Consider the following 13,358-nt stretch of genomic DNA (forward strand, 5'->3'; position numbering starts at 1 on the left):
CAAAACCATAACTCATTCTCTTCTCTTTTTCAAATCCACCCAAAGCTGAGTGCTGTGCTCTGTTGTGCTTACAGTGAATGGCAGTGACCTAGCCTTGTCACCAGAGCAGGCAGCACACGACCGCTTGGTATTTTGAAGAGTCATTACTTCTGGCAGAGGTAATGAGTCTACCTGCAAATACAGTGTGGATTTACAGAGAGTTTCATATGGTCCATCATGTTCAAATAAGCCCTTGAAAATGATTTTTAAAAACAAGGATAGCATACAAAGAAAGGGGAAAACTTCACACAGTGGTGATGAAGTATATCAAATGTAAACTGGATACTTGTGCAAGTCCAAAAACAAACTCTACGATGCAGAAATATAAACTGTTATGTGAGCCTAAATCTTTCAGACTTGCTTTGTTCCCATTATGGTGTTATTCACCATGTATCAATCCCCATGATGTAGCAAGAACCAATATTTACCCAAACCCACAAAGTGTATGGTCGTCTTAATTAAACATCCCACAGAGTTAACGCAAACAGAAAGCCCCATTTAACACTTGTCATTGCTGTCAGAATAAATGATCTAATAGGTTATTTACTTTAATTAGCAAACAAAAGTTTTCTTTAAGTAGAAAATGCAAAATTCTATTTGAAATATATTCTGGATGTTAAACCGAATTGAACATTACTGGTTGGGATTCAAATGTGGAATATATATATATATATAAATGGAGTGACCTCTATTGGGATTCTACCTTATGCTGTAGAGGTCAGTGCTTGTTTCCTATTCCTATTCCATTTGTAACCCAGAATGGGGCTTTCATCACTTATCCCACCTTTCCTTCTACTCCTGAGTCCTGGTATGATGGGGTTACAGCTAAAGCAGAGCCATTTGTCTTTTCCATGTTGACCCTTCAAAGAAAGCTGGTTTGAGATATCTTTGATGACCCCAGACAGGCCACATGACTCCAGGTCAAGGAACACGGCCAGGATAGCATGCAGGGGCAGGAGTGGGTGGAGTTTAGAAGAGATGTATAAGAGAGGGCAAGCCATGCATGTCAGGAAATTGTATAGCCTGGAGATCCTCATGGGGTCCTGAAAAACTCATACATTTGCTCCCTAAAAGACCCACCATTTAAATGCCTGCCTCACAGATGATCTGCATGCAGTTACTGAAATCTATTTTAATATACTATCTCTAAAATGTCTGTAAACAAATCAGTCCTATCCTAAAAAAACAAGATTTTTAAAATCTTACTGTTATTTCCTAATTTCCATCCCTTATTGTAAAGGCAAGTTAGAATTTGGTTGGCAATAAAATTATTCTCAACATAGCCTTCAGGTAAACTGAAAAACTATCAAAAATTTCTATTAGAATTAATAAAACAACCCTACTATATTTTGAAATTTGCTCTATAATACTTGTTAAAATATACTTTGAAATTTATCACTTTTCTGCATATGTTATTGCACAATAAAAAATATTTTAAAAAAAGAATTAACAATATAAGTTTTAGAATGTACCAGGATACAAGGATAAACAGCTTTCCCATATAATAGCAATAAATTGAAAGTAAAATTTTCAAAAAAAAATGCAATTGCCAAAAGCAATAATAACATCCCAAATTGCTACAATAATAGCAACAAAATCAATAAAGTACTTATGAATAACTCAGGAAAGAAAAATACAAAAAATATAAAGAGAAATAAAGAACTAGAATATATGTGTGAATGGGAAAGTATATATAGAACAAGTAACAATAATCCCCAAATTAATTTATATTTTTAGCATAATTCCAATCAAAATTCTGATGGGAGTAATTTTAAAACTTGTTAAAATTTTCTAAAATTCATTCGAGGAAAGACTTGAAGCCATAAAGAAAATCTGAATATGGATATTATATGAAATTGTTTACTCTAGTAATAAAATATATTATTATTGTGATACAACATTTAAAGCATTTAAAGAACTGGCTCAGGAAATGATATACAGCAAAAATAGGGGTCTCCCAGAAACATTCCATTTTATTCATTCATTCATTCAACAAATACCTAATGCCTGTTAGTACCTATGTGAAGCACTATGCTAGTTACTAAAAGGACAGTATAATTCCTGCCCTCATAATACTTGGGAGGGAAAAAAGAAAATTAATAGTTATTTTCATTGCAGTGGAAACTAATACAAATGGACATAAGGCTATGGATGAATATAGAAAGTGAACCTAAATTCAGTGTATGATAAAGTGAGCCCCTCAAATTAATGAGAAAAAAGGAATTATTTAATAAATAAGCTAGCTTTTTGGAACAAAATGAAATATGTCCCATTTGATATAGATATAAATTCTGATGTATTATGGAAGTAAATAAAATAAAACTCAACATAAAAATAATAGAGAAATTTAATATTTTATAGGCCTTTTTGGAGAGGTCAATTCTACTTTTGAAGCTTATAAGTGCTAGAAGAAATCACAAAGAAAAAGCCTGATAGATTGGAATACGTAAAAATAAAAAACTCATATAAAATAAACAACAATGCGAAAAAAAGGTAAAGCAAATATAAAATTATTTGCAATAAATGTAATACACCAATATCTATTCCATACAACTAGTAAACGGCAAAAGGAAAGATATTCAAAGAATAATTCATGATGAAGAAACAGTACATTAACAAACATATGGAAAAATGTTCAACCCATTAATAATAAAGGAAATACACATTAGAACAATGATCAATTTTCATCTAAGATATTGGTAAAGAAGAAAAAAAATTCATACTTGATTCCATTTTGAGATTCCCCTGAAATTCAGCTTTTAAAAGGCTTGCATCAAACTGTTAAAAATAAAAAGTTGGATTTAAAATTGTGTACTGTGTATGTGAGTACAGTGCAGAATAGCAAGTAAGATTCAGGGTCAAATTCTATGTTTGCATTCCTTAATTATATTTCCATGAGCAACTTGCTTAGTTTCTCTAAGCCTGTTTTCTCATTTATAAAATGGGAAAATAGTAATAATAATGCCTATTTGAAAGTGTTGTGATAATTTTAAATTAACAATCAAGTTAGATAATTCACAATGTTAACATAGTGCCTATCTTATAATAAATATTCAATAATTGCAGCTATAGCTTTTATTTTAGTGTTATTATTAGAAAGAAAACCTATACATATCAAGAAGTCTAGAAGCTAATTTCTCAACATGTTGGCAATAGACGTTTATGTGCAGTAGATTTGGCTATCCAGAATCTTTGGAATATATCCCCTATGTTTGCGATATGTCCCACCTTACAACTTTAGACATTACCAGCACAGAAATCAGAAATCTACTTCTCAGTCTTCTTCGCAGCTATGGTGGAGGCATACGACCTAAGCTTTTCTGATAAGATACCATTGTACAAGTCTTCAACTCAGAAGCATGCATTGTACAGAATTCATCTGGCAATCCATTCTACAAACTGACATCTGCCATCTCTTAGTGACTTTGGAGGCAGCGGTTCTACCATCAGGTCCAATGGCAGCAATGTGGGTGGTGGTGTCTGTGCCAGCAACAGTAAGAGTGGATTTCCCTGGAGCAGCGCTCATGTGTATTTAGTTGTGGCTGGAGTCCCTGGGTGAGTGGCCCCCAAGCCTGATTAATACTTCAATGTTCACCCGGCACTTATGCCTTTGTGGGCCCCTCCCTCCATTATGTCTGTGTGTGTATATACATATATGGGTGTGTGTAAGTGTAATTATATTTTATGGCTGAGTTGGTATAAGGACAAACATATTAACATTATATCATAAAACATTGTCTTTAACCTAAAGCCTAGTTTTTTCTTCAAATTTTTAAAGAAATGAAACATTTTTGTGGGCCCCTAAAAGTATCATGGGCCCTTGGCACTGTACTCACTGTGTCTGATGGATAAATTGTCCCACCCTGAAGTTTTTAAATGAATTCCCTTTCTATTTTAACTAGCTAAAGTATATTCTGTGTTTGCAGCTAAGAAACTTGATTGGACAAACAATGAAATGACACTGAAATTTCTACTTTTTTCCAACTTTTAGGATTTCTCAAGTGATAAATTTATCACTTATAAAGGAAAAATAATACATCTATAAAGAAAAAGGAGAAAAAGGCTGCAATCAATGTATAACAGTAACTTGGATGAAATGACAAACTTTACAGGCACATCTCAGAATCCTCAGCTGAAAGGGACTGTGAATATCATTGTGAAAAAAATGTCATTTGGTCCTGTCATCTGTCTGCTGTTTGAATCACCTCTACCCCATATCCTGACCAAGTTGTCACCATTAGTGATAGTGAGCTCCATAATTCACTATTTCAGGAAGAAAATCATTCTAACTTTTGATGGCTTCGACTGTTGGTAAGGAACAGGAGTGAAAACGTTTATTCCTGAAACTTTCTTTTTTCCCAGAATGCATATTCAAAATCTGAGTTATTCTTTATGCTTTAGATACCCAATTCCACTGTCTCAGAACCATTGCATAGTTCCCCAACTAAAAGGACTTTCATATCTACTTCACACACTTGTTACTTTGATTTTGTATCAGTCTATGATTTCCCTGGGTAACCTGTTGCTCCAAAGCAGAGAAAAGAATTGCTAAATCAAAGGCCCTGCTTCTTCTTTTTCAGATCCTAAACTCATCGCTTCTTTGGCTCTCATCAGAAGAAAACAAGGTTGTACCGGACCATAGCTCAAAAAGAAATCAGAAGCCCAATATAAAATGCAGACAATCATGTTTTGACAAAATAAAACTTTTCAACTTTTTATTCTTCTTGAAGCAGCTAACCAAAATGGAATAGTGAAAACTGTACAAATCTGGAAATCTGACAGTATAAATTCCCAGTGCTGGTTCTGCTACTAAATTCTATATGACCCAAGTCATTCAGCCTATAAAATCTAGGTCCCTCAGTTCCTTTAAGGATAATTTAGACTCTTAACATTTGATGACTTGATTTATAATAAAGAATTAGACCCTTTAGGAAATTAGCCATATGAAGAAGTAAAATTAAAATAAAACTCTCAGTCAATCTCTTTTCATTTGTATTTAAGGTTTCCATTTAACCAATGATCAGGAAAAGTCTTAAGTGGGATTGAAGCAAAAGTATACCATCACTAGTTATCCTTCTGATTTCCTTTCCAGGTATGTTTTATTTTCTTTTTCCCCCTGCTCTTGGAAACCGACAGATCTGTATGACTCATACTCGCAGACACGAGTTGCCCACACCTAAAAAATATATATAAAATGAAGACAAAACCTTTATCTATCTTAACTAGAAATACTTTTCTTTGATTCACTCATTCATTATTGGGTTCTTGTATTATTTATGGAAAAACTAACTTTTATAATGGCTAACAATGAAATCTCAGTCACTTAAGCTTATTTAAGTTATTAACTGAAGTCCCTTAATGTTTTTTTCTTTCTCATATAAATCCACTTTTTGGCTCAGTAGGACAGGAGGGTGTTTCATTTATGAAGTCCTTCAGGAACCCTGGCTAAGAGAAGCCCTCCCTCTTCCAGGCAGGACACTTGCTTACCCTGAATACGGACATCCAACATGGAGACTAGGGAAGATGGAGAACAAAGCTCACAGGAGAGCACTTCATAGGCCAGGCCTGTAAGAGTCACACAATTTGCTTGGGGCTGAGGCCTGGTTGGGCAGCTGCTTCCCAGCAATAACTTTCAACCACAGAAGAGAGCAAAGATCTTAGATGGCCATTTCCATCACTGTCCAGTACAGCTGAAGACTTTGTGAGGCTCAATTGGCTCAAGACAGATTACATACATGGTCTATACCAATACTAGATGCCTAAATATAGGTAAAATGAACTATGTGGTAATAAATAAGAGCTTTGTAAAATTGGCTTCTGAAATAGTTCAAAAGGACAACCAGAGGAATATAGTGGAAAGTAGAAAGAATTTCAGGAAGGATAGGCCACAGGGATCCAGAAGGAATATAGTTTCAGATGAGAAGTAGCAAAACTATCATCGGGGCATAAGTTATAAGAAAAGAGAAACTCTAGGGATGGTACTTCCATGGTTATGTAATAAAAAATAAACATAGTCCTCAGACTGCCATTCAGGACATTTTATATTCTGACCCCTTCCAGTCTTCCCTTTACTACTTCTCTAGATAGGTTTTATGTCTCAGCCATTTCCTAAAAGACTTGTTTTCTGACTTGTGTGTTTTCTCTGTCTAGAGGCACCTTCCATAAGGTTGCTACCTCTTGGAACTTTACAACCCAGCAAAGGCTCCCACATGTGCCAGATCCTCTGTGGAGACTTTTATCGACACACAAGCTGAAAATGCATACCTGAAATAACAATTTCGGTAAGATCTGTGCTTTGCTGGCTTGTTACATGGTCATTAATTTATATGTCGTTACATGAACTTACCCTTCTTTAAAAATTCTTCACACTATTTATCATATTTCTGTATATAGTAAGAGATTAAAATGTTTCTTGAGTGAGTGCTTGAAAAAGTAAACATCTATACATGAAGCTATTGGTTTTTAAATATGTTGCACACCAGAAGAACTTGGGGACTACAGATTCTAATTCATTATACTCAGGGGATTCCGCATTTCTAAAAATCTCCCAGATGACTAATCTTGCTGACTAACCTTGCTGACTCTGAAATAAAACTATTAATCACACTTCAGAAAAAAACAATAGGTCAGTGGATCTAATTACCCAAATATAAACTGATAGGCATGTGACTTAGTCCTGGAAAGTTTAGATAGGATTGGGATCTTTTTCTAAGAACAACCCCAGTTAACACTCCCCAAGAAGGGAGCATCTGGTGTATTTTGTGTGGTCTGATGCATAGGATTCAGTAAAAGAGATGACCGTGGCTGAGACACAATGTAGTAATCATCAGAATCACATTACCTTTAGTATCCTCATGAGACTGAAGAAACAAAAGAAATACTTAAATATTAGAGAAAAAGACTTATGGCAGCAATATGTGGGTATTTTTTGGAAAATTACTTTAAAAAAAGTCGATTACCCACAGGAATCCTGGTGATTGCTTACAAAATCCCTTACAATAAGCTGGGGGAAAAAAAACAAACTAAGAATCAAAACTACAGGCATGGCTATTAAAGGGAGACAAAATTATTGTTGGAAAGGGAAAATCTCTCTCTTTTTTTTTTTAATTTAAAGTTCAACCAGCTTTATCAATTTTGAGAGAATATAAGCTTTGAAATTTTGCTCTTTCAAGTGGCTTTTTGCAAAAGTGGTAAATATTACCAATCAAATGTCATGAACTGTCAACTGTACCTGATAAAAATCACCTTTCAAAACAAGGAAAGTCAGTCAGAGTGAGGATGACTGGAAAGCCCTCAAAATAGCCTACAGATCGAGTATTACTTAGGAATAAGGTTTTTCTCAAAATCAACTTGCAAGATCACCTCTCAAGGAATGTTGAAGCAAATAAAAACATTTTCCCCCATAGATATCAAAGGAAAGGAGCCATCTAGAGACACAGGGAGCCCCATGATGATTGTTGGTCAAAATAGAACACTTGAGGTGTAAAAACAATAAATAATCAACAGACTAACCCTGAGAGGCTGCTCTCTTTAAAAGCAAGGATTTTAGGGGATACCACTTCACAAACTGTTTCCTGAAATGGCAGGTTAGAAGTACAGAATAAAATAATCATACAAAAATGTAATCATAGAAGCTAGCATTTTAAAGGATTTATTGTGTTCAGGCCCCTGAATATAATACTTGTTTCCACATTAGAAAGGGTGACTGAGGCCCGAAACATCGAGGTTGCAAGAAGAGTCAAGAGCCAAGAGAACAGATGCAAATGATTTCTCCTAAGGGAGATGGGATCTAGGCAGCTACCAAGAGACATGGGAAATAAGAAAAACTTCCCTTGAAAATCCAGACATTCTAGAAAAGGATTTCTGAAACTGTGTCTCTGTTTGGCAGCAAAGACAGAAGGATCAATGTCAGTGACACTGGGTTAATTTGAAGGTAGCTCCTTAACTGTTAGAACTGAAGGCTGGTACTGAAGTTGCCTGAAGCTGGGATGTGCAGGCACCAGCTCAGAACACCTGTGAGCCGGTTGTGTGTAACTCTCCCCAAATCTGCTGAGTTTCATTCCAGAGTGAAATATTTGGAGCTCAAGCTGGAATCAAATATGATGTATTGTTCAATCATGCTTTTTTCAGTAATAAATCTGATATTTAGGTTCCTATTTGCCTATCTTCCATGCCTACTAAATCAGTTGCTTCTAAAACTTAGAGGGAAAAACAAAACATTACTTATTGACCACCTGCCCTTTCTTCCCCCAGAATTGCAGCACTCAGTAATTATCCTTTAATGGCTTTAAGAGTAAAAGGCAGAATTTGTCTTTGGTTGGACTCTCCCTGTACTGAGAGACTACTTAATTGATACTTTTAGGCATATATAAAAGCTATGTATGTATCAGTTTGTATTAAGGCAGCCATGAACCAGAGGAGTAAATCAATTGGAAGTGTTTTATACTAAGATTAAACTTTTCCTGACCTTTCTAACTTGGTTCAATCATCCATTATTTGCTCACATAGCATCTATCACTTCTCCTTTGTGGCACAACGTACATTCATTTGTGTGATTTATTAAGGAAGAACTTACAAATCCCATTGGATTGTAAGCTCCATAAGCTCCATCAGAGAAAGAGAACATAGGCATTTTTTAATCATTTTATTTCCAACACTTGGAACAATGTCTGGTGCATAGAAAATGCTCAATAAATGAATAACACAATACTGTCTTCAGTATGAAAAGAGATTATGATGCAAGGTTAATTTTTTTGCTTCTTTCTTTATGTATAATCTCTAGAAATCAGGGTTCCACAAGGAGAACTCTTGTTTTGAGGGATGGAATAGCCCAGGAATACAAAACTAATAACCATAATGATACAAACCAATCATAATTATTGGACTCATGCTATGCTTTTGCTTCTATTGCACAGGTCAATGCCAAATAGTGCATTCAAAGTGCACAATTACAGCCTCCATTTGTTGAATTTCATTATGTTCAGACACTGTGCTGAACAGACTAGATAAATTAATAGAGCCAAGGAAGGAACAGTTTTTCGAACCAAGATCTTCACATTTTGCCATATTACACTCCCCTCTTTCTATCTACCATGGCATTCTTTGGGCTCATAGAGCAAAGGCCAATGAGAAACTCTCTGGGAATAGATTCTACTATTTGACTTTATTCAATTTTGTGTGTTGTAGCTTTCCTAGGTCTTAAATTTCAAGGCATTAGGGCAAAGGAATATGTTTTGAAGAAATAATGCTATCAGTATTTTATTAACACGAATTAGAAATACATTCTAGAAATATACCTGCATCTGACAAGAATTTGTCAAACTTAAGAAAAACTAAGACATAGACAGTTATTAAAGGAAGCTTGTCTTTAAACTTGAAAGCTATAATCTTAAGGCTTCCAGTGGCAAGCAAACCCTAAAATTAGAAGGTCTTAGTTAAGTTTGTAAACTTGAAGTCTTGTGCTTCATTAACTAATGTAGGGTCTGTATGTATATTTTCTATCAGATTGGAAGACAGGGAGCTAAGATAGGATGAATGCAACTAGATGACTAGAGGCAATGAAGAAAATGCCTTGTCTAAAGCGATAAACAGCAACCACAATAGATTTGTGAAATCCAAAACACGAAATTCTCAGACATTCTTGCGGACAGACCTAGATTACTGCAATTGTATGAAAGAAGACTCAAGGTTATTGCTTCTTGTATATTAAAGGAAAATGTAATACTAGAAAGATGACCTATCCATAGAATCCAAGGCTCTGAATTAATTAGAAAGACCAGGGACAGGGCCTAGGAGTCTTTTCTGACTACTCATTGAGAACCTGATCTTGGTGATAGAACAATTGATAAGGACTGGGGAACATTAGGCATCATGAGAGGCATGATGTAAAAATATCAGAAAACTTCTGCCCTTAAATATCATGTACAGTTCTTATCACTGTATTTTCAGAGGATATTTTAAAATTAAGATCCAGAAAACAGCTTCTAAAACAATCAGATGAATGAAGATTGAGGGCTGCCATATGTAGTCAGATTAAAATGGTTTAAGCCTTTACTAACTTGGAAACAAAAGCTTGGAAAGAACATGACATTAAAAAAAAAATGAACAGCTTAAAAACTTAATATACATTCTAAATTCAATATAGATTCATTGAACAAATTTCAAAGTATTAGGACAAAGGAATATGTTTTGAAGAAATAATTATCAGTATTTTATTAACATGAATTAAAAATACATTCTAGAAATATACCTACATCTGACAAGAATGTGTCAAACTTAGCAAAAACTAAGACATGGACAGTTATTAAAAGAAGCTTGTCTTTAGATTTGAAAGCTACAATCTTTAGGCTTCCAGTGGCAAACAAACCCTAAAATTAGAAATCTCCTTGGTATATCACCAATTAAATTCCACAATATTTTGAAAAAAAGTAATTAAATAACAGCTGATACCTAATTTTCTACAAAGAAGACATATTTATAAATTAAGGAATTCTTCAGAAAAAGGTCTCTTTCTTCAGATATTATGCAAAATACTGCAATTAATGGTCCTGTATTTAGTTTTCTCTGAATAATAATTTTTATTTTAATACTACCTATACAAGCAAGATGTGGTGGTTTGAAGTTGTATGTACCCCAGAAAAAAATGTTCTTACTCTTAATCAATTCCTGTGGGTGTGACCCCATTTCAAGTAGGATCTTTTGATGAAGCTATTCCAGTTAAGGGGTGACCCACCTCAATCAGGATGGGTCCTTAATCTTATTACTGGAATCCTTTATAAACAGAATGAATTCAGACATGGGAAAAAAGCCATGGAAGCAAGAAGCTAAAATCAACAAAACCTAGAAAAGAAGGGAGAGACCAGCAGATGCTGCCAGCTGCCTTGCTATGTGGCAGAGGAACCAAGGATCACTGGCAGCTGGTCTTCAGGAAGAAAGCATTACCTTGATGATGCCTTGATTTAGACATTTTCCTGGCCTCAAAACTGAGCAAATCAATTTCCATGGTTTAACCCAACCCATTTCATGGTATTTGTTTTGAGCAGCCTGGGAAACTAAAACACAAGGGGAAAGTGAAGTTATCATAATGTTAACTTGTCATTTTGGGGCACTAAACAGAGATACCTGACCACTCATCAGAAAACCCTTGTACTATATGGGATTTCAGGAGATAAGCCTGCTCCTTTCTAGGGAATGGAAATAGCCTTCAGAGACGGTATGCACAGATAAATTTTTTAACCTGATGCTAAGGGAGATATAAACTTACTTTGATAGAGGCTACTTTGATCTCAGGCCAGAAAACTGAGAGAAGAGAACAAAGCAATCGGAAGCCAGGCGTAGTCTCAATCTTCCAATATTCTAATTTAAATGTTTTTAGGAACACTTCACTGAAGTGGAAATTTTCTCATTTCATTTAAAAAGAAACTTTGGTTTTTAATTTTTAGACATTGCCATTCTATATCATTAAGCCACACCAAAAAACAATATTTATTCAACAAGGGGTCAGTTTTCCAAAATCTTTCCCCTTCCCTTTCCTCTTGCCAAATGAGAGATACCAAGGAGTATACAGATCCACAAGAGGAAAGATCCTGGTTCTCTATATGACCATATAAAAGACCTTCTATCTATCAGGAATCGCCATACAGGAATTTATGTGAACAAGAAATAAATTTGCATTGCAATAAGCTACTAAAATTCTGGAATTTCCAAAATGATTGTATGATTCCATACTCCTACCAACAAAACATGAGAATTCTAGTTGTTTCACATTCCCACCAACATTTGGTGCTGTCAATCTTTTTTTTTTATAAGAGTGAAATATGTACTGTAATCTTTTTAAGAAGCCTTGGTCCATTTTGAAAGATCAACAATGAATAAAAATAAAATCAGAAAAAAAGGGAAACTGTTTCCCCCAAAGTACATAAGAGCCACTTGCTGGCATTTCTATTTTAAGCGATTATAGTAAAATGGGCCAAATTTTCAAAGGAAGTTAATAGGAACTTGTACAAGAATTTGTTTCACTTGATTTAGCACCAAGTAAAGTAAAGTAAAATATGCCATATAAGATAAATGTGGGTTTCTCCTTCACCTCCTGTATGGCCCCACTCCCCCCAAGCCACACAATATATAAGCAGGTATACTCCTTGTTCCATTAAGGAATCTAAAATGATCTTAAAATAATGACTGCTCAGATTACACTCACCAAGCAGAGTTCTTTCCCCTTAAGATAGATGGCAGTGAACACTAGCAGGTATCAACTTCTTTGGTGAGGAATAAAGAACTCCTGTTTCAACGAACTGAATTACTTTCCTTAATATGCCATGCCTTTTTATTGCTTCACCTGTTTACTAGTTATGATTGCTATGTCAAAGGAATTTTCTCCAAGCATGCCTGATCTATTTCTACTTCTAATGACAAAGTGTGTTTATTTTACCTAGTGCCATGGGTTTTCTCTCTTTCTTTTTTCTTTCTTGTACTTTAACTTGTTACTCATGAAGGCACGTTGTATACTTGGATCAAAAGAGAAAATGGCAAGTACATCTTAAAGCACACATTTCTTAACCCGAGTAACATCTGAAAACATGACTTTAATTACCTTTACCATTGAAGAAAATTCATTCAACTCTGGTGATTATACAACAATTTATAAAGTCAATTTCTAACATATATCACATCCCTCAGTACACATGTATTTTAAAAATAAAACAAGTCATATTAAAGTAATATTTTCCTAAATGCTATTAGAGACATTTTTACAACAAATTGAAAATTGTGAGTAAATCAAACATGTGTAGCCATTAAATAAATACAGCATATATGGCCAACTTAAAATTTCTTAGTTTAAAGGCAGAAGTGAATTTGAATTCTGCAACTGATCTGTAAATTCAGTCATTTTTTTCTGGAATTTTATAGTGTCAATGCCATGTCCCACAGAGCTAGAAATGTCTTTTTTGGCATCAGTCTATGTAAAAGCCTCTGATAATTTCCCCAAATTAAGATAATGTATTTTTTTTTACATTTCCAGAAAAATATGGACAAAAGTTATGAATAAAAGTTAGATTGCTGCCAATTGCTCTTTTAATTTTGCTCTAAAAGATTTTTCTTTAAATTTAGACATCTTTGATGTTTTTGAATTGCACACCTATAGAAAATAACTAGATGAAACATACTTGACAATTCCAAAAGATAAAATCTTAATATCTGACTCATTGGCACATCCTAAGTTTCTAGAATAAAATCAGCAGAAATGAAACTAAGTTTCAAAGAATTCATATATGTCAGAGTCTTAGGGCAAGGAGCTTCTAAATGAAAGGAGGAGGGTT

At 34.6% G+C, this 13,358-nt stretch overlaps 1 protein-coding gene across 2 annotated transcripts in view; it reads right to left on the reverse strand.

Moving 5' to 3' along the window:
- The window catches only part of INPP4B (inositol polyphosphate-4-phosphatase type II B), an 877,116-nt gene that overhangs the window by 477,640 nt on the left and 386,118 nt on the right, over positions 1 to 13,358 (reverse strand). The gene's annotated exons all lie outside the window — the stretch shown is intronic.

Source organism: Choloepus didactylus, chromosome 3, assembly GCF_015220235.1.
Source record: "Choloepus didactylus isolate mChoDid1 chromosome 3, mChoDid1.pri, whole genome shotgun sequence".
Classification (NCBI taxonomy): Eukaryota; Metazoa; Chordata; class Mammalia; order Pilosa; family Megalonychidae; genus Choloepus; species Choloepus didactylus.